Source organism: Eurosta solidaginis, chromosome 2 (assembly GCF_040869045.1).
Source record: "Eurosta solidaginis isolate ZX-2024a chromosome 2, ASM4086904v1, whole genome shotgun sequence".
NCBI classification, from domain to species: domain Eukaryota; kingdom Metazoa; phylum Arthropoda; class Insecta; order Diptera; family Tephritidae; genus Eurosta; species Eurosta solidaginis.
Genome location: NC_090320.1, coordinates 184,929,143 through 184,956,825, shown reverse-complemented (window position 1 = coordinate 184,956,825; position 27,683 = coordinate 184,929,143).

Sequence of the window (27,683 nt, the reverse complement as noted above, 5' to 3'; positions counted from 1 at the left end):
ATTGCTGAACAATAATACGGGAGACAAACCCAGAAAATTATAAACGGGTAGTTAAAAGTACCCACGTCTCTCACTATTGACCACCACGGTAAAATCGCTCAATTTGACTTTCTTAGATGTAGATATGTATGTATTTAACGTTTTTGTCGTTGTTGTTTTTTAATGAATTGCTGATTTATACTCATACTACTCAATTGAATACAGTTTAACGTGCAAACATATGTCTATAATAAAACGTTATAAAAAAATAAAAACGTTGTTTGAATAAAAATTGTCTCTATAAAAAATTGTAGGATAGACGCTTGCAAGTTAACGGTGCTATATTCTCAACGGCACGTCCGATTGTTGTACTGGTATGCTTCAAATTTTCGTAGTTAAATTACCTACAACATAGGAGGGCTAACTTTTTCGTCCATAGAATTTTTCTGATTTTATAGTGGTTAAATCTGAAATTTTGTTAAAAAAATTTTTTTTTCTCAAAATTTTGTAACGTTTTTTGGCATAGTGGCCAAACTACTGAAGATACTGAAAGGAGGTGAAGGCAAGAAATATTTATGGGAATTTGTGTAATGTATAATTCAACATTTTAACACGAAAAAATGAAAACTAAAAAATGTTTGCCCTACCTATATGAAGTAGTGTTCTGCAAAAATGGGAATTTTCGTATTTTCGCCGATATCTCTAGATCTAGATCTGCCACAGGAAAATGGAAGTCATATTCGGAATCAGGAGAAAATTTTGCTTTAGGAAAGGCCTATTTTATTTTAGATTTTTTTTGTTGAGTAGTGTAATTGATAATTGAAAGTATATGAGAAAGATTGTTGGAAGTTTTTTATGTCGCTGTGCTCTTTGAATCGAATGCCAGTTAATGGTTGATGCATTTATTTTGCCAGTGTTTTCCCATCAGTCCACACACTTACAATACAAATTACAATACAAGAATTTTATCAAATACAAAATCTGTAAAATACCACCCTTATTTTAAAATGTGTAGGCTTAACAAGTAACACACGAGAATTTTTTATTTGAAAGTCTAACACGTTCCAAATTTTCTACTCCAATCCAATATGCTGTTGTTTTGGTTTAAATTTCCTACTGGGCTGCTCCCATTCTCTCGTTTCCACTGATCCACTCACATTTTTCGTTTTGGACACCACTGGTGTAGACATAATGATTGATTTGTTTATGGAGATACAAGTGACTGCTTAGTATCGGCCTAGAGAGGATAGTATCTCTCAGTGTTGCTAATATACGTCACAATATTAATGCACTAAATAGTTTTTCTGAAAAAGTTATTTTCATTTAGGTAATGTCTAAAAATGAAAAAATTATAAAATCTGAAATTGCTGAGTAAATGTATACATTTTTATTCACATAATACAATTTTCATCGCCAAGCTACTAAGCTCGAATTTGTAGGTGCATATGTTTAATTTTTATATAGAAAGTGGGGGTGGCTATCAACCGATTATGTTTTTTTGTTTAGGCAATTCTATCTGAAAACGAAAGATGGATAATAAATTTCATCACAACATCTTCAACCGTTCTTGAAGTAGATGCAAGGATTTTCAAAAGATTCGAGTGGCCTTAGTAGACGTTGCCACGCCCGTTTTTTCAAAAAGTTAAATACGGTTTGTAAGTCAACCTTACGAAGTTGATCATAAAAAATATTAGCATTGTATCTTTTTAAATTAGGGAAATATTCCGTTAAGTACGGAACTATCACAGAAATATATTTTAATTTGGAATAATATTTGATTTGTAAAAAGTGGGCGTTATAACATACCTTTTACGCCCATTTTTAGCAGGAGTATTAATCGCGGTTACAAGTAGCATAGTGGGTTTAATTACAATACAATTCTTTAAATGAAAGTTATTGCAAACAAGTGAGGAAGGCTAAGTTCGAGTGTAACCGAACATTACATACTCAGCTGAGAGCTTTGGAGACAAAATAAGGGAAAATCACCATGTAGGAAAATTAACCTGGGTAACCCTGGAATGTGTTTGTATGACATGGGTATCAAATGGTAGTTATTAAAGAGTATTTTAAAAGGGAGTGGGCCATAGTTCTATAGGTGGACGCCATTTCGGGATATCGCCATAAAGGTGGGCCAAGGGTGACTCTAGAATGTGTTTGTACGATATGCGAATCAAATGAAAGGCGTTAATGAGAATTTTAAAAGGTAGTGGGCCTTAGATCTATAGGTCGACGCCTTTTCAAGATATCGCCATAAAGGTGGACAAGGGCTGACTCTAGAATTTGTTTGTACGCTATGGGTATCAAATGAATGGTGTTAATGAGTATTTTTAAAGGGAGTGGACCTTAGTTCTATAGGTGGACGCCTTTTCGAGTTATCGCTATAAATGTGGACCAGGGGTGACTCTAGAATGTCTTTGTACGATATGGGTATCAAATTAAAGGTATTAATGAGGGTTTTAAAAGGGAGTGACCCTTAGTTGTATATGTGAAGACTTTTTCGAGATATCGACTAAAATGTGGACCAGGGTGACCCAGAACATCATCTGTCGGGTACCGCTAATTTATTTATATACATATGTAATACAACGAACCGTATTCCTGCCAAAATTCCAAGAGCTTTTGTTTCGCCCTGCATAACTTTTTCATTTTATTCTACTTAATATGGAAGGTGTCACACCCATTTTACAAAGTTTTTTCTAAAGTTATGTTTTGCGTCAATTAACCAATCCAATTACAATGTTTCATCCCTTTTTTCATATTTGGTATAGAATTATGTCATTTTTTTTTTTTTTCATTTTTCGTAATTTTCGATATCGATGAAGTGGGCATAGTCGGATTTCGGCCATTTTTTATACCAAGACAAGACTAGCTTTACCAGGCGCACGTTGTAACGCCCGAGATCGAATGGATGTTGCGTTATTTTTTCTGTTTTGTTTGTTGATAATTTAATTTATTGTTCTGTAAATTGAATTGAATTTTGTATGCATATTTGGTGAAATTTTCTGTTAAAACATTTTATTCTTGTATCTTATTGTATCTTATTTTATATTATTGTATTGCTTTTACCACTGATGATTGTTGCTTTGATTACATTCCGAAGAAGCATGACTGGTGAGCCAATTTTCAAAGTTGATATATGCGCAGGCATTACTTTTGGTTCTGAGGAGTATAGAAATTAATTGGGATAATTCACAATTGTTTCTTCATCTCTAACTGTGTCGATCGATTTATATTTCGTCACTTCACCAGGAAATTGATTTTGAAAGCGATCATTGATTTTGTTAACATGATCATTTCTGGGAGCTAAGATAATTCTTTCGCATAGCCAAAAAACATTTAACATTTAAATTTAAAATTCTTTATTCTGAAATATGAAAAACTTTCGTCTTGATCGAAGGAACCTCGAGCCAAAATTTGGTGATGATCGAAGTATAGCAAACACGTTTTCATAGGGAACACACACACAGAATTTGATTTTTATAGAAGATGTAGATAGACTGAAGCTAAACAATTTTTTCAACAGCGGCAGATTACTAAACGTCCAAAAGGCATAACAGTTAAACTCAACAATGCAGTCAAACTTTAGGTGTCAAAATAACTTAAGTTTGTACGGCAGCCATAGTTTTTTCCTATTCCACATTTTACTGGAGGTTTTAGGACTTAACGTCACATAGCTCCTTACCAATTTTAATTATCCTACCATTACGACATCCAGATATATGCAGTATAATATATTCCATTTGTATGGGAGGTGCCACGCCCCCTTTTTCCCAATTCCATATTTTCTTGGTGGTGTTAAGGATTGACCTCAAATAACTCCTTACTGGATTTCAATGTTCTGGCATGTATACCTTCAAAGTTATGCAGTACCAAATATTCCATTTGAATGGGAGGTTCCACGCCCCCTTTTTCCCAATTCCGCATTTTCTTGGTGGTGTTAGAGATTGACCTCATATAACTCCTTACTTAATTTCAATGTTCTGGCATGTATACCTTCAAAGTTATGCAGTACCAAAGATTCCATTTGAATGGGAGGTTCCACGCCCCCTTTTTCCCAATTCCGCAGTTTCTTGGTGGTGTTAGGGATTGACCTCATATAACTCCTTACTGAATTTCAATGTTCTAGCATGTATACCTTCAAAGGTATGCAGTACCAAAGATTCCATTTGTATGCAAGGTGCCACGCCCCTTTTATATATCGAAATTATTTTTAGCCTAAAACTTCCCGTTGATCGAAGGAACCTATAACCAAAATTTGGTGATGATTGATGTGTGGGAAATACGTTTCCATAGCGAACACACACACACAAAGAATTTGATTTTTATATATATAGGGCTAAACCGATTTGGGATTTCAAAATCAACTAACCATCATGTTACTCCTGCAAACTTACGCTATAGGTTACTTGCCAAGATTTGTTCTTGGAGGGCGCCGCCTCCAGATTGTCGCCATATTGTGTCGACAATAATCTGTTAAATTCGTGGTGGTCGACGTCGCCATACTTTAACTTTCATCGAAATTTAATTAAATACTCGCACTTTGATTTACTGCGTGAAAATTATATTTCTCTTTATTTTCTTTTAAAAATCACAATCAACTTTTTTTGCGCACGTCAGTAACTTTCAGTTGGCAGAATTATATTAATGGCCGTGAAACATAAAAATGCCGATGGCACTATTGCCATTCGTCATTTTTATACTCAGTTGAGCAGAGCTCACAGAGTATATTAAGTTTGATTGGATAACGGTTGGTTGTACATATATAAAGGAATCGAGATAGATATAGACTTCCATATATCAAAATAATCAGGATCGAAAAAAAATTTGATTGAGCCATGTCCGTCCGTCCGTCCGTCCGTTAACACGATAACTTGAGTAAATTTTGAGGTATCTTGATGCAATTTGGTATGTAGGTTCCTGAGCACTCATCTCAGATCGCTATTTAAAATGAACGATATCGGACTATAACCACGCCCACTTTTTCGATATCGAAAATTTCGAAAAACCGAAAAAGTGCGATAATTCATTACAAAAGACCGATAAAGCGACGAAACTTAGTAGATGAGTTGAACTTATGACGCAAAATAGAAAATTAGTAAAATTTTGGACAATGGGCGTGGCACCGCCCACTTTTAAAATAAGGTAATTTAAAACTTTTGCAAGCTGTAATTTGGCAGTCGTTGAAGATATCATGATGAAATTTGGCAGGAACGTTACTCTTATTACTATATGTACGCTTAATAAAAATTAACAAAATCGGAGAAGGACCACGCCCACTTTTAAAAAAAAAAATTTTTTTAAAGTAAAATTTTAACAAAAAATTTAATATCTTTACAGTATATAAGTAAATTATGTCAAGATTCAACTCCAGTAATGATATGGTGCAACAAAATACAAAAATAAAAGAAAATTTAAAAATGGGCGTTTAATTTGTCCAGGATACTTTTACCGCCATAAGTCGAACAAAAATTAACCAATCCTTTTGAAATTTGGTAGGGGCATAGATTTTATGGCGTTAACTGTTTTCTGTGAAAATCTGGGCGAAATCGGTTGATGTCACGCCCAGTTTTTATACACAGTCGTCCGTCTGTCCTTCCGCATGGCCGTTAACACGATAACTTGAGCAAAAATCGATATATCTTTACTAAACTCAGTTCACGTACTTATCTGAACTCACTTTATCTTGGTATGAAAAATGAACGAAATCCGACTATGACCACGCCCACTTTTTCGATATCGAAAATTACGAAAAATGAAAAAAATGCCATAATTCTATACCAAATACGAAAAAAGGGATGAAATATGTTAAGGTAATTGGATTGTTTTATTGACGCGAAATATAACTTTAGAAAAAACTTTTTAAAATGGTTGTGACACCTACCATATTAAGTAGAAGAAAATGAAAAAGTTCTGCAGGGCGAAATAAAAAACCCTTAAAATCTTGGCAGATATTACATATATAAATAAATTAGCGGTATCCAACAGATGATGTTCTGGGTCACCCTGGTCCACATTTTGGTCGATATCTGGAAAACGCCTTCACATATACAACTACCACCACTCCCTTTTAAAACTCTCATTAATACCTTTAATTTGATACCCATATCGTACAAACTCATTCTAGAGTCACCCCTGGTCCACCTTTATGGCGATATTTCGAAAAGGCGAACACCTATAGAACGAAGGCCCACTCCCTTTTAAAAATACTCATTAACACCTTTCAATTGATACCCATATCGTACAAACAAAGTCTAGAGTCACCCCTGGTTCAGAAAAGCCCACTCCCTCTTAAAATACTCATTAGCTCCTTTCGTTTGATACCCATATTGCACAAACGAATTCTAGAGTCACCCCTGGCCCACCTCTATGGCGATATCTCGAAACGGCATCCACCTATAGAACTAAGGCTCACTCACTTTTAAAATACTCATTAACACCTTTCATTTGATACCCATATCGTACAAACGCATTCTAGAGTCACCCCTGGTCCATCTTTACGGCGATATCTCGAAAAGGCGTCCATCTATAGATACTCATTAATACCTTTCATTTGATACCCATATCGTACAAACGCATTCTAGAGTCAACCCTGATCCACCTTTATGGCTATATCCCTAAATGGCGTCCACCTATAGAACTATGGCCCACTCCCTCATAAAATACTCTTTAATGCCTTTTATTTGATACACATGTCATACAAACACATTCCAGGGTTTCCCTCGGTTCATTTTCCTACATGGTTATTTTCCCTTATGTTGTCACCATAGCTCTCAACTGAGTATGTAATGTTCGGTTACACCCGAACTTAACCTTCCTTACTTGTTATATTTCATTGTATACAATATACTTTGCCTACTGTCTTACACATCGTATTACAATAGCTGACTATTTATTAGAATATGCTATGAACATGTTTCCTACTCTTTCTTACAAAGTGCACCATTCACAATGTCAAATCTTGCATTGTCCGCAATGGCGTTGCCAGATGTGTCGTTATGTATAAAATGGGGAATTTTATCACTACATCACCCTTTTTCGGGAAAAGAAGAATTGACAAAGTGATCAATTTTGTCACATTCTTCTTTGGCCAAAAACTTATAAAAATTGTTGCGAACAAACGAATATATATTTATATTAGGGTGTACCTCCCCTTTTTAATTCGTTGGTTCGGAACCATTTTTATGACTGATTATTACAAACGAACTTAGAAGTAAAAAATACTCAAATTTTATTTACATTCATGTTTGTTTACTGGTAGGAACTAGAAAGTTATTGGTGGGAATATTAATTTCAATTTAAATTAGTAAAATACTTTGTATGTTTGTTTTGTTTGAATTTTCTTTTGTAAATAGTTACATTGTAATATATATTAGATTTGTTAAAGTTTTACATTTTTAGTCTTTGCTGTTTTGAAATATGTTTTTGAATATATAAAATTATGTGTTTTTTTTTGTTTGTTTTTTTTTTTTTTGTTTAACAATTTTTTTGCCTTCGTGGCTGCTTAAATGCTAATAAGTAAATTTTGGATTTGTTTTTTTTTTTCCAAATTTAAAGTTGAGTCAGGGTATTAAAGTAATGTTAATTTACTTTCCTTAGGTGAATTTTATGTACTACTTTTTCTTTGTTTTTAACTTCATCGAAAATAGTTACGTTAGGTTCGTTAATTTTAGTTGTAATAAACGGACCTTGATAAATATTTTCGTGCTTATGATGTGGTTCTTTTTGTAAAAGTACTTTATCTCCGATTTTTACAATTAAAGGTCGTGCCGTTTTATCGTATAGATTTTTACTTTGTAGCTTATTTTTATTAATTAGTTTTTGTGCCATTTTGTGTGCTTTCTGCATCCTAAACTTAACTTCTTTGGCATAGTTTTCGACATTATAAATTGGGTCAATTGTTTCTTTTGTTAATTCATTAGGCAAAGTTGCCTTTTTCCCAAAGACTAACTCGTAAGGCGAAAATTGATTGTCGAAAACTGTGCTACTCGTAGTGTTGTGTAGGAAGGTAAAATATTTTAAATAAACATCCCAATCAGAAAAATTGTCTTTTAAATATGTACGTAAGTATTCATTAAAAACTCTATGATTACGTTCAATCGTGCCAACAGTTTCATGATGGTATGTAGTTGAAAAATTATGTTGAATATTTAAAAGCTTTGTTAATTCTTCGAATAATTCATTTTTAAATTCAGTACCTAAATCTGATTTTATGTCATTCATTGTGCCGTAAGTTAAAATGAATCCTTCAAAAATAGCTGAAGCGATTGTTTTTGCCGATTTGTCTGGTACAGCGACTGTTACCAGATATTTAGTCATGTCGCAAATCATGGTAAGTGCGAACTTGTTACCATATTTGGACTCAGGTAGGGGTCCTATTGTGTCAATTACTAATATATCAAATGGTTTACAAGGAGTTGGTGTTAAAACAAGTTTTTCTTTTGTTTTAGGTTCAACCTTGTTTAAGAGACAATCCTTACAATTTTTGATATATTTCGATATATCACGAGTCATGTTCTTCCAATAAAATTTTGTTCGCAATTTTGCGTAAAGCCTTTTCATTCCGCAATGTCCACCAGAAATGGGATCATTATGGTAAATTTTCATAAGTTTTAATTTTATATCCTCATCTGTAACTGTATCCACTGGATCTGTTAAAATAATTTCTAGTGATTTTAAAATTTTATTTCCAATATTTTTGAAATTTGTTATAGTGTAATGTTCGAACATAATATCGTTTTTAGGCCATTCAATCTTCTTAATTTTGTGTTTGCCGGCTTCTGATTCAAGCCTCGAAAGTAATTTCTCTAAGGTCATTATTTCGTTAACAAGCTCAAAACTAAGTAACTCGAGTTTCTTATGTTTAATATGCGCAAAAATTCTTAAATTTGTTGTTTTATTATTTTTATCGTACGTAATTGCAGATCTTATTCGTGGGACTTTTTTCGAAAAATTAAATGAAAATTTGTCGTAGACATGTAAAGTAAGTTGTTTTCATCATTTTTGTCTGTTTTCTTATGTAAATTTTTGTCGTTTGCCTTTTTTGTCATGGCTCTTGTCTGTACTGCCAAAATTTGTTTATTAGCTTCTTTAATCTCATCGATTGTTATACGCGATAGTGCATCAGCACACACGTTTGATTTACCTTTTATATGTATATACAATAGTAAAGTTATATTCAGATAGTTCCAGTCTTATTCTGGAAAGCTTTGAAGATGAGTCTTTCATGTTGAATAAGTATACTAGAGGTCTATGGTCTGATTTTACAATGAAATTGGTACCATACACATATGGTCGAAATTGCTTGATTCCAAAGTAAATAGCTAAAAGCTCTAATTATATAATTGGTTTTTTCTGTTCGGCTTTATTAAATGCTTTAGAAGCGAAACAAATTGGTAAATCGCTACCTTGCTGTTCTTGACTTAAAATAGCGCCACATCCAGTTGTGGAAGCATCAACTGTAATAATGAATTGTTTAGTAAAATCTGGATATTGAAGTAATTTTGGTGAAAGTAACGCTGCTTTCAAAGATAAAAATGCTCTTTCGCACTCAACATCCCATACAAATTCAACTCTTTTTCTGCTTAATCGATTTAGAGGCGCTGCCAGAGACGCAAAATTAGGTATAAACCGTCTGTAACAGTTTGCAAACGCGACGAATCGTCGTACCGCGTCTTTGTCAGTCGGTTTTGTATACTTTTTAATTGCGTTTATTTTAGAGTCGTCTGGCAACAAACCTTTGGCTGAACATTTGTGACCTAAAAATGTAACTTCTGGTCGTTTGAGATTAAAAGATCTACGAGTATCGAAGACTTTTGAAAGATTTTTAATGTGGTGTGCTTCGCTACACCCTATGACGATAATATCGTCGACGTACAAAAATGCGACATTGGGTGGTATACCCGAAAAATCTATGGTCATCATTCGCGAGAATGAATTAGGTGCTATATTTAAACCGAATGGAAGCACGTTCCATCTAAATGCGCCACGGTCAGTGCTGAAAGACGTAATGTCACGAGAGTCGGGATGCAAGGGGATTTGATGAAATCCTGAAAGAAGATCTAATGTGGAAAAATACTTTGCTCTACCAAGATTGTCTAAAATATCGTCAACTCTAGCTAGTGGGAATTTATCAGCAATGAGTTTTTTGTTTACTGCGCGAAAATCTACGCACATACGATATGCTTTTTGACCCTTAGTATCTTTCTTTGGGACTACAATCAAAGGACTATTGTAATTCGAATAACTGGGTTCAATCAAATCATTGTCTAATAATTTATTTATTTGGCGATTTATTTCTTCGCGTTGAGAGTATGGCAATCTATAGTTTTTAACATATACCGGATCGTTGTCTGTCAATCTTAGTTTTTGCTCGTAAAAGTTATATAAAGTCATTTTGTCCGTGTCAAGAGCGAAAATGTCGGCATAATCTATGCAAAGGTCAATCAATTTACCATGGGCATGTTGAGGCATCTGATTTTTTAAAATCGAAGTTAGTTTTTTCGTACGTTTGTCTTCTGTTTCTGTCTTGTTAATTGTATAAACATTGTAGTTTGAAAGTCTTTCTGTCCGAATACTTTTTATTTTCACATACTTTATATCATTTGTGGTATTTATGACTTTAATTATTGGGTTACTGGAATTAACAATGCACCTAGCTGTGAAAACACCTCTTTCAATTTCCTGCGAGTCCACGAAAAGTGGTTCGGGCGAATTTCCTAAATCAAAAAGTCTGAATATTTCGCATCTTGGTGGAATGATACAACGGTCGTGGTATCGCGACTTTTTCATTACCTACCCAAAAGGAAATACTATTTCTTTCATAATTAATAATGCATTTGTTAATTTTCAGAAAATCTTTACCCAGTATGCCATCGGATGGAAAGTTAAAGTCTTCATTCACTACATGTAAAGTATGTTTAATAGAAAAGTTTGAAAAATTTAAATTTGCTGTAATTTTACCTAAAGTGGAAACTGAATTGGAAGTGACACCGGTAATGTTAATAATGTCGTTCATATTTAAGGAAATGTTACTGTCTAGACATGATATTTTTATTAAGGAAATGTCGGCTTGAGTGTCTACTAGGAAAGAACAAAATTTTTGTGACTCGCTTAGTTGTAATTCTATGAAAACAGAGTAATTTAAATTTAAACAATAGATGCCTATTGGTGAGGGAAGTTCGCTTACTGGCTTAGTTCGTCCTCCCTCAGTGTTCGCTTCTGAGTGGCGCTGGCGTTTAAAGCGCGAACGTTTGCGTTTCGACCTCTACCATTGGCTGATCTCGAATTGTTACCTCTGTATTTGAATTGGAATTTGTAATTGGACGCGTATTATTACTGTTGTTATTCTGGTATCTATTTCCGTTATAATTTCTATATCTTTGATTATTGTTACCGTTATAGTTACTATTGTATGAAAATGAGTTATTGTTTCTATAACCAGTATAGCCACGGTTTTGGTAAAAACCTCGATAACTACCACGTGAGTTTCTGAATGTGTTGTTACCACGTGATCGAAAAGCTAAAACCTGGGGTTCAGTCACTTCGTTGTTTTGTTCCACAATTAATTTTGCTACTACGTCTTTCGGATCAGTAAATGCCGTTGAGGCTAAAATGGTTTTCACTAAATTGGATTTTGCATTTAAACGACATACGTTAACAGTTTGTTCGACTGCCATTTCATGAGCTTTCGTTTGAGTGATCCCTTCAATAATAAGAGACCGCTCAAGTGAGTCAGCTAAATCTTCAACTTTTTTGGCAAAATTTGTATAATTGCTACCGTTAACATGCAACGCTGCAATTCTCCCTGCTACAACTTTCGAGTTGTCTGGTTTGATCCTATTACGCAGAGCTGTTTTAATTTCATTAACTGAAGTTACTTGTGTTGGTATTGCTTCACAAGCTTTACCCTCTAATTTTGATTTTAAGAACGCTATAAAAGTATCGGTTAAATCTGCAGTAGCGAATTGTTCGAGTGATGCAATTTTGTCTATGAAAGAATCAAGTGCTAGTGGATCACCACTGTAGTTTTCTCTAATAGAATTAGCACATGTGTTAATGAAAATTCTCTTTTCCTCAGGTATTGCCATGATTTGATCGTTAAGATCTGGAGCTGAATTAGCAGAAGATGAGGCCACGTTTGTATTAATTGGATCGTTAAGATCTGGGTTTACGTTAGTAGAAGGGTTAACTAAGTTTGTACTATTTCGGTCGTTAGGATCTTGTTTTAAAGTAGAAGAAGTTAAAATTTCACTATTTGAATCGTTAAGATTTGAAGCTAAATTAGAAGTTGAATTTTTAATGGAATAATTTTCGAAGCCTGGAAAATCTGTTGATAAAGAAAATCTATTTTCCTGATTTATCTGAATCGGATTCTGAATCTGAAGTTTTTTGCACTTGTCTACCACTTCTAAGGTTGTACATATGAAATTACTGAAGCACTTGTTTGAATGTTGAATTTATATTTGAAGTTAAATTGTTGAGAAAAAAGAGCGAAGGAAAAAATTTTACAATTTATTAGAAGGAAATATTTAACAATTTATTAGAAGAATTAAATGAAACTGCAGTAAATTTTTATGAAAAATTTGTTAAAAGTAATTGAATTCAAAATGGCTCAAAAGTATGTAAGTATTAATTGGTAAAAGTTTTAAAATGTACTCACGGACGCACCGCTTTATTCAAAAAAATCTCAATTTGGTTTTTCACGGAACCACCGCATGTATTAAAAAAAAAATTGGTTTTTAACAGAACCACCGCATATTGTCAAAAAAAAATTACTTGGTTTTTAACGGAACCACCGCATGTACCGAAAAATTAATTGGGTTTTTTCGAAAACCACCGTATGTATCAAAAAAAATTAATTGGTTTTATCGAAAACCACCATAATATCAAAAATCCAAAATTTATATGCTATTGAAACAATCCAAGTTAATTATATGAAAAGCGAATGCATTGCATTTAATGGTAATTAAAATGTTTTATATAAGTATATATGTTTGAAGAAAAAGACCCGTAAGCAAGAATAATTTTAAATACATACATATGTATGTATATACTTAATTGTCGCTGCTGCTAGTTTCCGTCACTGCTGCTGCTGCGCTGGCAGACCTGAATCGCTGCTGGTGTTGTTGCTGCTACTGACTGCGGTAAAAATGGCGTTGTATTGGTGGAGTGGTTTTTCGCGTTCCGTTATGTGAGTAGGTGGAGGAATATGGCGGATGTTATGCCGTTATTAAATGTGGTTGGTACAGTTTTTCTCTTACTCAGGCGAATTAGGTATTTTAAAATTATCTTTTGAAAAGCGATTTTCTTTCTATTTCCGCTGTGCTTAGTTTGTATTATCTCTGTTTGTTTTATTTGAGTTTATTATTTCGAAAATTTTGTTTTATTTCTGCATCGATTAAAATTGTTTTATATCATGGTTTTACTCTTTTGGTAAATTTTGTACTTAATCGTTAAAAATTTCGTTTATCTCTTCCGTACTTAAATTTCGTACTTTAGTTTTGTAAAATTTCCTATTATATCGGTAGGATTAAGTTCTTTGCATTAATATTCAGTTTTCTTCTATTATCTCTGTTAAATTTAGTTTTGTTGAATTATAATTGTAAAATTTTCCATTAGTTCCGTAGCATTAGGATTTATATTGTAGGTTGATTTCTCTTTTATTATTTCTGTTAGATTTAGTGTTTTATATTATAATTGTAGAAAAAAAATTTTTTTTTTTAGTTATCTCCGTAGCATTAACGTTTTTTTATTATAAATTTATTAACTTTGTTTTAATAATTTAGTTTCACTGACCAACACTTTTCCACTTTTCTCCACTCTACCCACCGCTGCTGTCCAAAACGAAAAAATGACCGGTTCGCCACGATGCCAAGATGAAAAATGAACGAGGCTCCAGCCTCACGGTCGCCATGTTACTCCTGGATACTTACGCTATAGGTTACTTGCCAAGATTTGTTCTTGGAGGGCGCCGCCTCCAGATTGTCGCCATATTGTGTCGACAATAATCTGTTAAATTCGTGGTGGTCGACGTCGCCACACTTTAACTTTCATCGAAATTTAAATAAATACTCGCACTTTGATTTACTGCGTGAAAATTATATTTCTTTATATTTTATTTTAAAAATCACAATCAACTTTTTTTGCGCACGTCAGTAACTTTCAGTTGGCAGAATTATATTAATGGCCGTGAAACATAAAAATGCCGATGGCACTATTGCCATTCGTCATTTTTATATTTCATTATATACAATATACTTTGCCTACTGTCTTACACATCGTATTACAATAGCTGACTACTTATTTGAATATGCTATGAACATGTTTCCTACTCTTTCTTACAAAGTGCACCATTCACAATGTCACATCTTGCATTGTCCGCAATGGCGTTGCCAGATGTGTCGTTATGTACAAAATGGGTAATTTTATCACTACAATCATCTCTCCTTCCTGTATCTTTCCTAAAAATTTCATGGCAATATGTCGAGCCGTTCTCGAGTTATGAAGTGACAATTAAAATGTACACTTCTTTTTATATATATAGATAGAGTGAGTTCAGATACATAAGTACGTGTACTAAGTTTAGTAAAGATATATCGATTTTTGCCCAAGTTATCGTGTTAAGGGCCGAGCGGAAGAACAGACGGTCGACTGTCTATAAAAAATGGGCGTGGCTTCAACCGATTTCGCCCATTTTCGCAGAAAACAGTTATCGTCATAGAATCTATGCTCCTACCAAATTTCAAAAAGATTGGTTATTTTTTTTTCGAATTATGGCCAAATTATTCAATAAAACTTCTTTTTTAGTAGTATTCAAAATATATTTATTTTTCGATATTTCGACTTCAATCTGAAGTCATCATCAAGAATCTACGAAAAGAAAACAATTAACATTTTTAAACATACATTTCCGTAGCAAAAATACGACTTACACATATGGATATGTATGATCGACTGCATAGTGTACAAGTACAAGTGTGTTGACTTATCTGTCAAGCATTCTGACAGGCACTCGCTGGATTCGGCAGACCGAAAATGACAGCGAATTCAAAATGGATATCATTACCGAATGCGCCGAATGATTGAAAAAGTTGAGACGATTGGTGCACTTCGGAAAAACATAACGGGAAATTCTGGGTTGTCGTCGTTGGTTTGGTTAAAAACGGTAAAAAAGTGTTTTGTGCAAAAACGCAAAACACTGAAACAGGGTTTATGTAGGCCCAAAAGTGTTGCTCTGCTGCACAATTTTTTCACTTTATTTCGTGGCGGAAAAATTTCACATGGAATTATTCACTCTTGTTCCTGAGGGTTTTTTTACTTTTCCTGCCATGGCTAAATTATATGGTTGGCTGCCGTGGTGGTAAAAAAAAATGATTTGTTAAACAATAATTTCACATCACTTTCAGTTATATGTTCAGTAAATGAATCTAGCATTGTGAATGATAACTAAGTGTGATATCTTCTGCATAGACGTCAAAATTTCAAAGTGATTGGATCACCTGAGTTGTAATTGACTATCGCTGTCTCATTCTGTATCTCTTTCTATTACCCGCTGAAGATAGGCGCCGCCATATTGAACACCCTGTCAAAACGCTAAAAAGTAGCCATATTGTACATCCTGTCAGGCAGTTGACAGATAAGATATCACACTTAGTCATCATTCACAATGGAATCTAGTTTAGCGCATTATTTCGCCACAACACCCAAGAATTGCAAAGTTTTATAATTTCGCTCCATTCATTCGCCTAATACCGATTTCACACAGAAACTTAATCAAATCACAATTCTATTTAATGAAATAATTAAGTTTCCCTTTTCATACAGGCACTTTTGTGTCATTAAGCGAACATCTGTCAACAGCCCCAAAAAATAATTCGTTTTTAGAAAAAATAGTTAAAATTGAAAGCAGCCGTTTTCTTTTTAACTATAAATACAATCAAAATAAAATGCATGCGGAACTACCCATAGATGTTGCTCCTAACCAAATAAAAAGCCATATTATCTTTTGCAGCAAATGCAGCGAAAATTAAATTTAGAATTTTTTCGTGCTTTTCTATTTTATGTAAATTATTGAAAATAATTTATTTTTGATTGTCATTTCTTACATTGACAATAAAATTCGAAGCTCTAAGCAAAACCGATTGAATTTTTCACTCGATTAGGCATTCAATAAAGCAATAATGAGATAATTAAAAATTTGTATTTTGTATGGAAGATTGAGTTCAATTAGGTCTTTAATGTAGAAAACTTCATTAATTATTTCATTTAGCCTATGTGTGAAATTGGCATAACACCGACACATAAAACATAATTTCATGAAAAGCAAATAAAAATTTACATAAAATACATCAAACCGTTCTACATTTCTACAAATATGCCGATATTTAGAATTATATATGCCGATATAAGAATTAAAAAGTTATTTTGTTAAAACTTTTTATACAGAATATAAATATTTGAGTTGACAAGTTTCTAAATTTTTAGCGTTGAACCTTTTTGAAGCAACCCTGTTATGTGAATATGCACACATACATACACGAAATTTCAAAAATTTATTTCAACGTTTCTACCATAGTGTATAAGTGAGATTTAATTTATACATTATTATTGAATTTCAATAATATATTCCTTTATTTCTTTTCTTTTCCAGGTTTCTAGAGGCAACAAAGGAAACTTATTTGTATGAAGTGTTATATTATGTAGTTATTGTCAATTTCTAAAATGTACATTTTTGTAAGTTTATGTGTAATACTAATAATATTTCGTTTTATTTCAGATACCAACATTTTCCCAACAACAACAACAACAATTTGGTAAGTTTTAAACATAAATATCGTGGCCAGCATGGCGAGAAACATGGTTAATGCTTTACAGATAAAACTCCGTCCAAAAATGTCGAGAGTGTTGTCAGAAGACGAAGAACCATTTTTCTGGCGAGAGGCCGGCGATATGAAGATATAGTAAATTTGTGAAATAACTTATGGTAATTCTTTACTTTAGCTCACAACTGCTAAAACTCGTCCAAAAATATCGGCAGAGGTGTCAAAAGACGCGCTTTGGACCCAGGATCACGAATCCGAAGGCGGAAATTCAAAGCTTTATTTCGTTTCGGAGATATTTGCAAACAAAATTGAAATTTTTAATATGGTTGTTGTAATTTTGATGATTTTGTAGTACCCACAAGAAAAACTGTGGGTAAAAGTGTTTTGCGCGTTATAGTTTTGGTCTCCAAACCGGTGTTGGACCCACCCAGGGTAATTTTTTATAAACGCGGCCGAAGAATCGCTTTCGGATTCGTGGTCCTGGGATCAAAACGCTTCTTTTGACACCTCTCCCGATATTTTTGGTCGAGTGTTAGCAGTTGTGAGCTAAAGTAAAGAATTACCATAAGTTATTTCACAATTGTACAAATATATGATGAAATGGTCTGGATTTTTAAGTTAATCTATTTATTTATTTTTCTTATTCCAGACAAATGGTTAATAGAGTATGCATCGGTGGATGTGGATTAGGAGTTCCACTACATGCCTTTCCATTCGAGGCAGAAATGTGAGTAGACTATTAATGTTTAAATTTTTTCTATATGTTATACAAATTTTTACCGGTAAAAGTCTAGTTGAGGGGTCGACTGCTAATACGCGTGCAAAAATTTTGTGTACAAATAGATTTTGCACGCATTTAATTTTGATGCCACCCCATTGGTGGACAGGTCAGGGTAATTTTTTATAATCGCGGCCGCAGGCCTCCAATGCAAAAAGGTGTTTTTCGCAAAAATACTATGAATCCCACCCCCAGTTTCGGAGGGACTCTCGGGTCATTTTTCGTGTTTTTCTATATCTTTTGAACTAGTTAAAATTTTCATTTTCTGCCTTTGGATTATTGTTGTCGAGGTCAAGGCATGTGTTCTGATACCTTTCTGCTTTTTGATTCGACGCGTATTAGCAGTCGACACCTCAACTAGACTTACCTTTTTACCAAATATATTTTATAAATTGTCAATTAAATTCCATACCATACCATACCATAATACCTGTATGACACTACTTTATTTTGACTCGCCCACTCAGCATTTAAATGATTGAATTTTGAATTTCCTAACATATAAATACAATTTGATTACTCTTTCTGACTAAATAATGAGTTATCATACAATTGAGCAAAAGAAATAATCAAATATGAATACTTTTGATGATCAAAAACTGAAAAGCATTTTTCGATCACTTTTTGGCATAATTTTTGAAGTCCTTTGATGATTAAATTTTAATATTTCATAAAAACCAATAAAAAGAATAACCAAATATACTTACATTTAATGATAAAAACTGAATATAGTTTTTCAATCATATTTTGGAATCATTTTTGAATAAAATGTGTTTACTTTGGGTGATCAAAAATTTATAATCATTTTTAATTCAGCTTTCTGAATCTTTTCTGACTATATTTGTTGACCGAATAGTGAATTTTTTACTTGTTAAAATTTTAATTTTCATTGAAAATCTTGTTTCTTTCACATACACACATTTTTTCAATCATGAAGTTCAGAAAAAATGTGTATTTAAAAATTTTATTATTAAGATATTCTTCAAGAAAATATAATGCAAATGCTGCTCGTGGCCGAAGATTTCCCGAACCATTTCTCCACCTTCGGCTTTCCAGAAAATACATCTAATCTAATCTAATCTAATATATGTATGTATATTATAAATGGGAAAGTTTGGATGTTTAGATGTTTGGATGTTTGGATGTTTGTCCAGACGTTTGTCTTTGTGACTCAATCACGCAATAACGGCTGGACCGATTTGAATGAAATTTTGCACACATATAGCCAATAGTCTAGAAGGATCTACTAGCTATATATTTTTCAAAAGGGGCGTGGTTCCCGCCCCCTAGGAACACTTATAATTTAATTATTATATTTTTTCGTCTTTGCGACTGACTCACGCCAGAATGGCTAGACGGATTTTGATGAAATTTGGGACACAGACAGTAGTCTACCAGCGAAATTTTTTTCGAACATGGAAAGAGGGGGGGAGGTGGTCCCACCACCCCTTCAAGCAATTACTTTTTAATAATTTTTACACATTATAACTTTACGTATACTGGCCTTCACCAATATCACAGACTCAAGGGGTCAAATAAGTCGAGGACTTACAAAGTGAGCAGTGACACCCTCCGCCCCCCTATATCAATAGTTTTTGGTATCTGGCACATACAGATCGACATCTAGACAATTTTGGAAAAAAGAGCAGCGGTCCTTCTCCTCCCGCCATACGCCCTCCTTCAATTGTTTTTATTAGCACGCCTTTATTAGCTTTACCTGTATATTTCTTTGTAACTCTTCATTCGCTCCAACATGCCTGCTGCCTTATTAAAATGGTTCTAAAATTAGATTCGCCTTATTTGTAATCCCGTTAGGGTCATATCGAGACCCTTCCGGGATCATTTCTGGATGGTTTTCGGGATCCGTCCGGGACCCCGCCGGGGTCATTTCGGGACTTTTTCGGGATCATTTAAGCATGGTTTTCAGGATCCGTCCGAGATCCCACCAGGGTAATTTCTGGACTTTTCAGAGACTATTTCAGGATCATTTTGGGACCCTTCCAAGATATTTCCTGGATGGATTTCTGGATCTGTCCGTGATCCCGTCAGGGTCATTTAGGGTTCTGTTCGAGATCCCGCCAGTGTCATTTCTGGACTTCTTCGAGACTATTTCGGGATCATTTTTGGATGGTTTTGATCCGTCCGGGAGCCCGTCTGGGTCATTTCGGAACTTTTTCAGGGCTAATATGGGATCATTTGGGGACCCTTCCGGCATCACTTCTGGATGGACTTCGGGATCTGTACGGGAACCCATCCGGGTAATTTCGAGACTTTTTCCGGACTATTTCGGGATCATTTGGAGACTCTTTAGGCGTCATTTCATTTTGCTGTATTATTTCGGGATCATTTGGGCACACTTCCGGGGTCATTGCTGGATCCGTCCGGGATGCCATAGAAGTAATTTCGAGACTTTTTTGTTACTTTTTCGGGATACTGTGGGGACCTTCCGGGATCATTTCTGGATCCGTGCGGGATCCCATCGGGGTTATTTCCGGACTATTTCGGGATCATTTTGGGACCCTTCTGGAATCATTTCTGCATGGTTTTCGCGATACGTTGTGGGTCCCCTCGGGGTCATTTCGGAACTTTATCTGGACTATGTCGGGATAATTTATTAACCCGTCTTGGATATTTCCCTTCCGGGATCATTTTTGGATGGTTTTCGGGATCCCGCTGAGGTCATTTCGGGACTTTTTCGGTACTATTTCGGGATCATTTTGGAACCCTTCCGGGATCATTTCTGTATAATTTTCGGGATCCGTCCGGGATCCCGTCCGGGTTATTTTGGGATATTTTCGGGACTATTCCGGGATCATTACGGGACTTTCGGGGTCATTTTGGGTCCTTTCCGCTATCATTTCTGGATGATTTTCGAGATCCGTCCGGGATCATTTCGGGACTATTAGGTGATCATTTGAAGACCTTTCCGGTATCATTTCTGCTTAGTTTCCGGGATCCGTCGGGGATCTCGACGGGGTCATTTGGGGACTATTTCCATATCATTTGGGGTACCTACCGGGATCACATCTGGATAGTTTTCGGTATCCGTCCGGGATCTCGTCGGGGTCATTTCGGGACTTTTTCTCGACTAATAGGAGATTATTTGGGGACGCCTTCGGCACCATTTCTAGATGGTTTTCAGGATCCGTCCGGGATCATTTCGGAACTATTAGGGGATCATTTGAAAACCTTTCCGGCATCATTTCTGCATAGATTCCGAGATCCGTCGGGGATCTCGACGGGGTCATTTCGGGACTATTTCGGGACCATTTGGGGTAAATATCGGGATCATATCTGAATGGTTTTCGGTATCCGTCCGGGATCCCGTCGGGGTCATGTGTTTATAGAATGTGGATATGTGGAATGTGGGCAGTCAGGCGGAAAAGGCTTATTAAAATGTATGCAGATTGGCCAAATTTGGGGCAGGACAACGTCTGCCGGGTCTTCTAGTAGTAAATAATAATAAGTAAATAGTAATAAAACAATTAAAGCTCAATTGTAATGTTTTTAGATTGTAATTTCCTTGTATTTCGTTCGTTTTTGGGAATTTAGTTTACACACACCGGTCGTGAAATCGTATTAGGAGGGAAGGCGACAAAAAATATAATAGAAGAATACAGAGAAAATAAATTAGTGTCATATAGGTATAAGGAGAATCTCTAGTTCAAAACTAGTTCATTTCTACTACATTCTGAGCCACTAATAGTTTGCCATCTATCTATTTTTTTTGCGTGATTTCAAATGGCGAATTTTACATGACCATGTGCTAGGCGGTGCAAATTGTCCCCGCTGCATTACTTTTTCACTAGTTCCTAACTATATCCAAATTTGCACTTTAGAACTAGTTCTTTATTGGCCCTTTTTCGATAGTTACGATGTAGTGTAAAATTGTACAGCTGATTTCTAGTTCATTCTTGGTACTATTTCGAACCGGAGCGAAAAAGCAGTTCCAGCTAATCATTTTCATTGAACAAGTAAGGATGTCTAACTTCGGGCGAGACTTAACATTATATACCCAACGTGAGTTCCCACTAACTTATTAAGCTACAGCTTAATTGTGAAATGCTACCCATAATTTATATAAAATAATTCCGGTTTTTGGTTTGAATTGAAATTTATTTTTATTTTTAATGGTTAAAGGTTACCCACATTTAATATAAAATAATTCCGCTTTTTTATTTGCATATATTATTTTATTTTAATAACCTTGCTAGCTTCAATTATTTCTTTTGTTGCTCCCCACTAATTTTTAAAATCACTTTTATGCTTTGTTTTTTTTTGTTTGTTTACCTATTATTTTGTTTTGCTTTAACTAGGCGGAGTAAATGGTTGCGGCTGTTGGGGGTTTCTGGCCCGACCCCCAAATGCATTTTTGCTTGCCAAAGGCACTTTTCTCAAGGAATGAGAAAGGGGCGTCTTCTTATCAAATCAGCTTTGCCTGATAAGAATTTAAAAATTGTAGAGCCTAAAGTGATAGTTAAAGGGAAAAAGGATTTAGAGAGTACAGCTGAGAGTATGATAGTTTTAGGTGTAGAAGATTTTCAACCGATAGGTATTTCGCCCATTGAGGCAGAAAGGGAGGAGGAGACCCATCAACCCCCTGTTAAGTTAAACTCTTCTTTAGATAGTTCTCTCATTGCAAAATGGGCTAATAGTAGGCAAACTCAAACAGATATTTACCTCACTGATGGAACTCGAAGGAAAAGAAAATACCAGGAAGTGTTGAGGGAAAAAGATGAGGAGCTGGGGCAGCTAAGGAAAAAAGTATTAGTTTTAGAAGAGAAGGTCTTCAACTCCAGATCAGATCAGGTCATTCCAGATTTGACTGAAGGAAGGCAGGGCAGTCAAGTCGAAGAGCTATGCAAAATGTTACCCCCACATGTAGCACTATGTGTGAGGAATTGCCTAAAAACTACACAGCGCAATGCACATGGGCATCGATTTGATAGGGATCTGAAAACGCTAGCTCTTGCAATTAAGTTTATTGCCCCTATAGCCTATAGGTATTTGAAGCCCTTATTAACGTGGCCATCCAGAACAACACTTGAACACTTTGTTCAAAGTTGGCCACGTAACCCTGGCTGCAACTACAGCAGCATAAAAGCTTTGGAGCTAAGAAGTCGTGGCTTCACAGATGCACAAAGGTATGTTTCCATCTGTTGTGATGAAATGTCCTTAAAAGTGTTTGTCCAATACGAAAGAAGTAGAGACTTAATTATAGGGCTGGAGGATTATGGCGACGAAAATCGCACCTCTAGAGTAGCTTCAAGCGTTCTCGCTGTTCTTGTCCAAGGCATCGGTGGAGAGTCTTGGACTCATCCTTTATCTTATTTTTTTGTGAACAAATCATGCCCACGAGATGTTTTAAGAAAACATATTTTCGAAATAATAGGTCAGCTCCAGAGTATTGGACTTCACCCCTGCCAAATGGTAACCGATCAAGGGGCAAATTTTGTAGGTTTTGCAAATCTGGTAGGAGTTTCTATTGAAAGCCCCTTCTTCGAGGTTAACGGTCAGGAAATTATGTACTTCTTTGATCCTCCACACCTTATAAAAAGTACTAGAAATTGTTTGGAAAATGCGAAAAATCGCGTATATTTCCAAGAACGCCTCGTAGACTGGAAGGATATTGTGCATCTCTATGAACAAAGCTCTGTGTATGATATTTCCTGCACCTACAAACTTACCCCAAAACACATAAGATCGAAACATTGCGATAAAATGAGCGTACATTTAGCTACACAAGTTTTGAGTAATTCTGTGGCAAGTGCAATGTTCGCAATCTACAGCTCCGGGCAATTGAATAGTTCTAAATCTCCATCATTTTTTAACACTGCCGAGTTCGTCCTTTTCTTCGACAAACTGTTCAACATATTTAATAGTATCTACTTTGGAGATGTAGGCAATTTCAAACAACCATTTCAAGGTACTGCGGACCAATTAAATTTTCATAAAGAGGCAGAACGGTTTTTAAAATCTATTAAAGTCTACGAGGGCGATACTGATATCACCAACATATATAGGTTCATCAAAGGTTGGCTCCTCAATATCAGTAGTTTACGCCGTTTGTGGCGATTCTTGTCACATAAGGGATTCACTTTTTTATATACACGTAGACTTTGCCAAGATAAAATTGAGAATTTGTTGGGCCATATACGTAGAGGAGGGTCATTTGATTCGAAAATAACTCCGCAGCGTTTTTCGTATCTCTTTAGGCAAGCCTGGGGCACAGCTTATATTAAATGCGTCGATAGAGGGAACTGCGAACTCTTGCCTGAGGATAAGTGGGAAGATTTTTCCAATAACACCATTATATCAGCTTGTAACGACGCTTTAGTAAGGGACACTTCTTGGCAGGAATTTCAAGGCCTACCTAGGCCAAAACCAGATAATTTTAAAGATGTCCAAATCGAAATTTCAGTTGGTTTCGATGAAAGTAGTTTTTTACATCGTAGTGCATTTGTTTATTTTTGTGGATATATGTATTTCAAATATTCTGTTCACTCAGGAGAAGCAATTTGCAAATTGTAACCTCGTGTGTCCTCCGTCCGAATTTGTCGATTTTATGTCCAAATTAGAAAAAAAGTTTTCGGAAAATTTTGACGCAACGTGCCATAGAGTTGGGTTTTCTCAAATTTTATTTGAAAAAATGGCAGAGGTAGAGCCGTACTATTGTTGCAGCAATTGCAACCCCGACATTGTAAAATGTGTTTTTATAAGGATTCGGACATATTTTCTACTAAATAGTTTTAATAAAAAATCGGCCCACATTAAAATTAAATATATACCATTTAGGCATTTAACTTATAAATAGTTATTTTCAAGTCCGGGTGTCTATCTGCATAGTTCAAACATGTCCAATCAGAAGTATTCTGTCGATTTGGGTGTCTTTAAAATAGACTTTAACATAGGTTGTACGCTCATTCTTTGTTCTTGACTTTCGCATTTCTTATCCTTTCTAAGGGCATACATGTTTTTTCTTTATATAAGTAAATTATTGTAGTTTAAAATATGCGCGTATCATACTTTTCCAAGCAACTTGTACATTTAAATAGAGGCCCCTTCTCTCCACCATGTCAACTTGCGACCTAAGCTTTTTCTCCTGGACTATCACTGCGGGCGGATTTGTAAATATGTATGTAAATATTTTAATCAATTAGCCTGAATTGTTAAAGAGCAATGTATTATTTTTGATATTTTGTATATAGTATGTGTATTTAGTATTGTCAAATATGTGCCTAAAGTTTTAACGTGCAATCTTTTATTTTTGTGTAGTATTGTTTAGTAATAATTATACTTTAAACTTTTATTTTTTAATGTGTATGTATATATTATTGTCATATTCGTGCCTGAGGTTTTAACGTGCAATATTTTATTTTTGAGTAGTATTGTTTAGTACTCGTAATAATTTTTTAAGTTTGTATGTATATGGGTGAAAATAGGCCTCCTGGGGAACCGAACACCCGAAAAAAATCGGTAACACGCCTATATTGCTACCTCACGGGTAGAGCTGTAAAATTAACTAAAATAAATCAATAATAACATTGATATTTTTGCAACTCTACACAAAGGTGGTGTGGAAAAGCAATAAAATAAAATAAAGTTAAATTTTTACTATTAATCTTTATTTTTCCTTTATTTTCATTATTTACACAGAGGACAGGATGTCAATTTCAGAAGCGAAGCTAACCGGCACATTTTTCTGCTATATTCACTTCTCTTATTTGTCGACGGAAGGAAGATTATTCGTCACACATACGTGCCATCAAATCGGTCACGAACGGACCGGATCATCAACTTTAGCGGCAAAGGACAATCAACATCAATAACACCCTCCAACACCGTCGAAGAATTTTCCAATCCCACCTCCTTTCCGCAAGATCCTTGTGACCTCCAGCCTATATGTTGGATATATTCATGTTAATGTAACTTTTTCGTTTTCTTCGATTCTACTTTCAGAGTAAATATTACAGCACAAAGTTTGCCCCACAAAAAAAAAAAAATGAAAAGAAAAAAATTATCAGAAAATATACAAAAATTTCTTCAAAAACGTGAACAAGAGAAACGGGGCGTGAAAGGGAGAAGCAAGAAAAATTAGCAAATTTGCTATCAATGCGAGACGAGAAATCCAAAAATAAGATAAGAAAATGCTTAAAGTCACAAAATCTGCCAACAAGTCTGTATTAGAAGATGCAGTTGATGGGGATAATACTGCGGGTTTCATGACTGGTCAGGATGATTATGGATATGTTTCAACAGAAGCCAATGCTTTCTATGCAAAATATATTGAAGAGGTAAAAATTATATGAATACCTTTGAATAAATAAAATTTAATAAACCATTGTCTTTATTCTAGATAAAAGACGTCAAGGAGGATAAAGGATTTGCACAAAGTCGTCCACAATCTCCTAACCCTTTCGAACCGATAAAAAACTGTGGGATATGCAATATCGACACTAGTTGGACTTTAAAGACTACTAAAAAGTTAAAACTTTGACCGAGCCCGAATATCAATTTTCCTTATCAGAGGCGCCGTAGGGGGTGGGAAAATCAATCCCAAACGGTTGTTTAAGTTTAAAATTTGGGATATAATGTCCCAGTAGTGTCCATAATTAAATATTTCAACCAGAGTAAGTTTATAAAATTTATTCATTCAAAAAACAAATATTACATATGATATGGTGTAAAACACTTAAAACATAGTGGCACTTCGCACGTCTTGCATGTGAAGAAAGTACGCTTATCGTTCTTTCCACCTTTCTTGACCTTTGAGCACTTCACTCATCGGCGTCGCGTTGTGCCTTCGATGGGCACATGATCGCCAACTATGCCGTAATTGACGTCTCGATTCTTCAAATGTCGTCCAGATTTCTTCTTCTTGGGCACTTTAGTTTTCTCTAGCCCAAACTTAATCATATCCTCCGCTAATGAAATGACAAAATCAATGTAAGGGTAATTTGGCAAGTGGTGCGTTTCTTTATATAGTATCCATGAGTTGACACATGTAGTCTGCAGAAGTTTGTAGAATACCTTTTCCCACCACTTTGTAAATTTCCTGTTGATATCGTATAGCTGTGACATCTGGTCAGACAGATCGACCCCACCCATGTATTGATTGTATTCGATAATGGACTTTGGGCAAGCCAAGTTGATTTTTTCACCGTTTTCTGTTTCCGTTGAATCCAACCTATGTCTCCGCCATGGGAATTGCTCATTACAGTCACCAGTTTAGTGTCTTGCCAGAAGGCACATGATGTTCCAAATTGATTTTGGTAGCACAAACTCTCTCCTCTCTTCAACTTCTCCGTACACGTAGGAAGCTGCTTCTGATTGGAAATAATAGTTCCGACCGCCGAAAATGGTAAGCTGTTGAAGAGGTACACTGAGGAAAAAATCTATCGAAGAAAAGTGCCACATTAGTTCGCTTTATAGTTTCTGTCAAACTTAAAACTACCCTCTCGCCCAACGCCGAGTTGTCGGATAAATTTCGTGATTCATCTTTCTCACAATATTTATTGAATTCGTATACATAGCCAGAGGATGAGTCAGATCTTTCCCAAATTTTAATTCCACGTTTTATGGGTTTCATTGGAAGGTATTACTTCAATGCTGATCGTCCTTTGAACTTGACCATTGATTCATCGATGGCTTGAAATGAACTATCCTCGCGACACGCAGTGAAGGTATGTTTTAGGCAATTGACCACCTCTTCAATATAGTAGCTTTTTGAGCAGCCATTTGGCTTTTCTGGAGAGTTGCAATAAAACTTTGAGTGGAGCAACAGGTATCGGTCTCGTGACATACTGTCCCTAATCAAAGCGTTGCAAACAGACTTTCTCTTAGACCAGTACATGGCGATTTTCGGTAGTCTATTGTAAGAAGTCACGAGCATTATTCCTAGCATTGTCAAAATTTCATTCTGGTCTGTTTCATGAATATTTACAGGTTTCTTTTTATATTCACCTTGAGCTCTCTTGACGATATTGATCCTTTCATTTGTGCACTGGCTTATCCATATGAGAAGACTTGGAGGAAATAGTTTCAAAAAAGTGTCCAGTTCAGTGGAGCCTCGATTCAAATCGCAAAGCACGGATGGGGTGTACTGT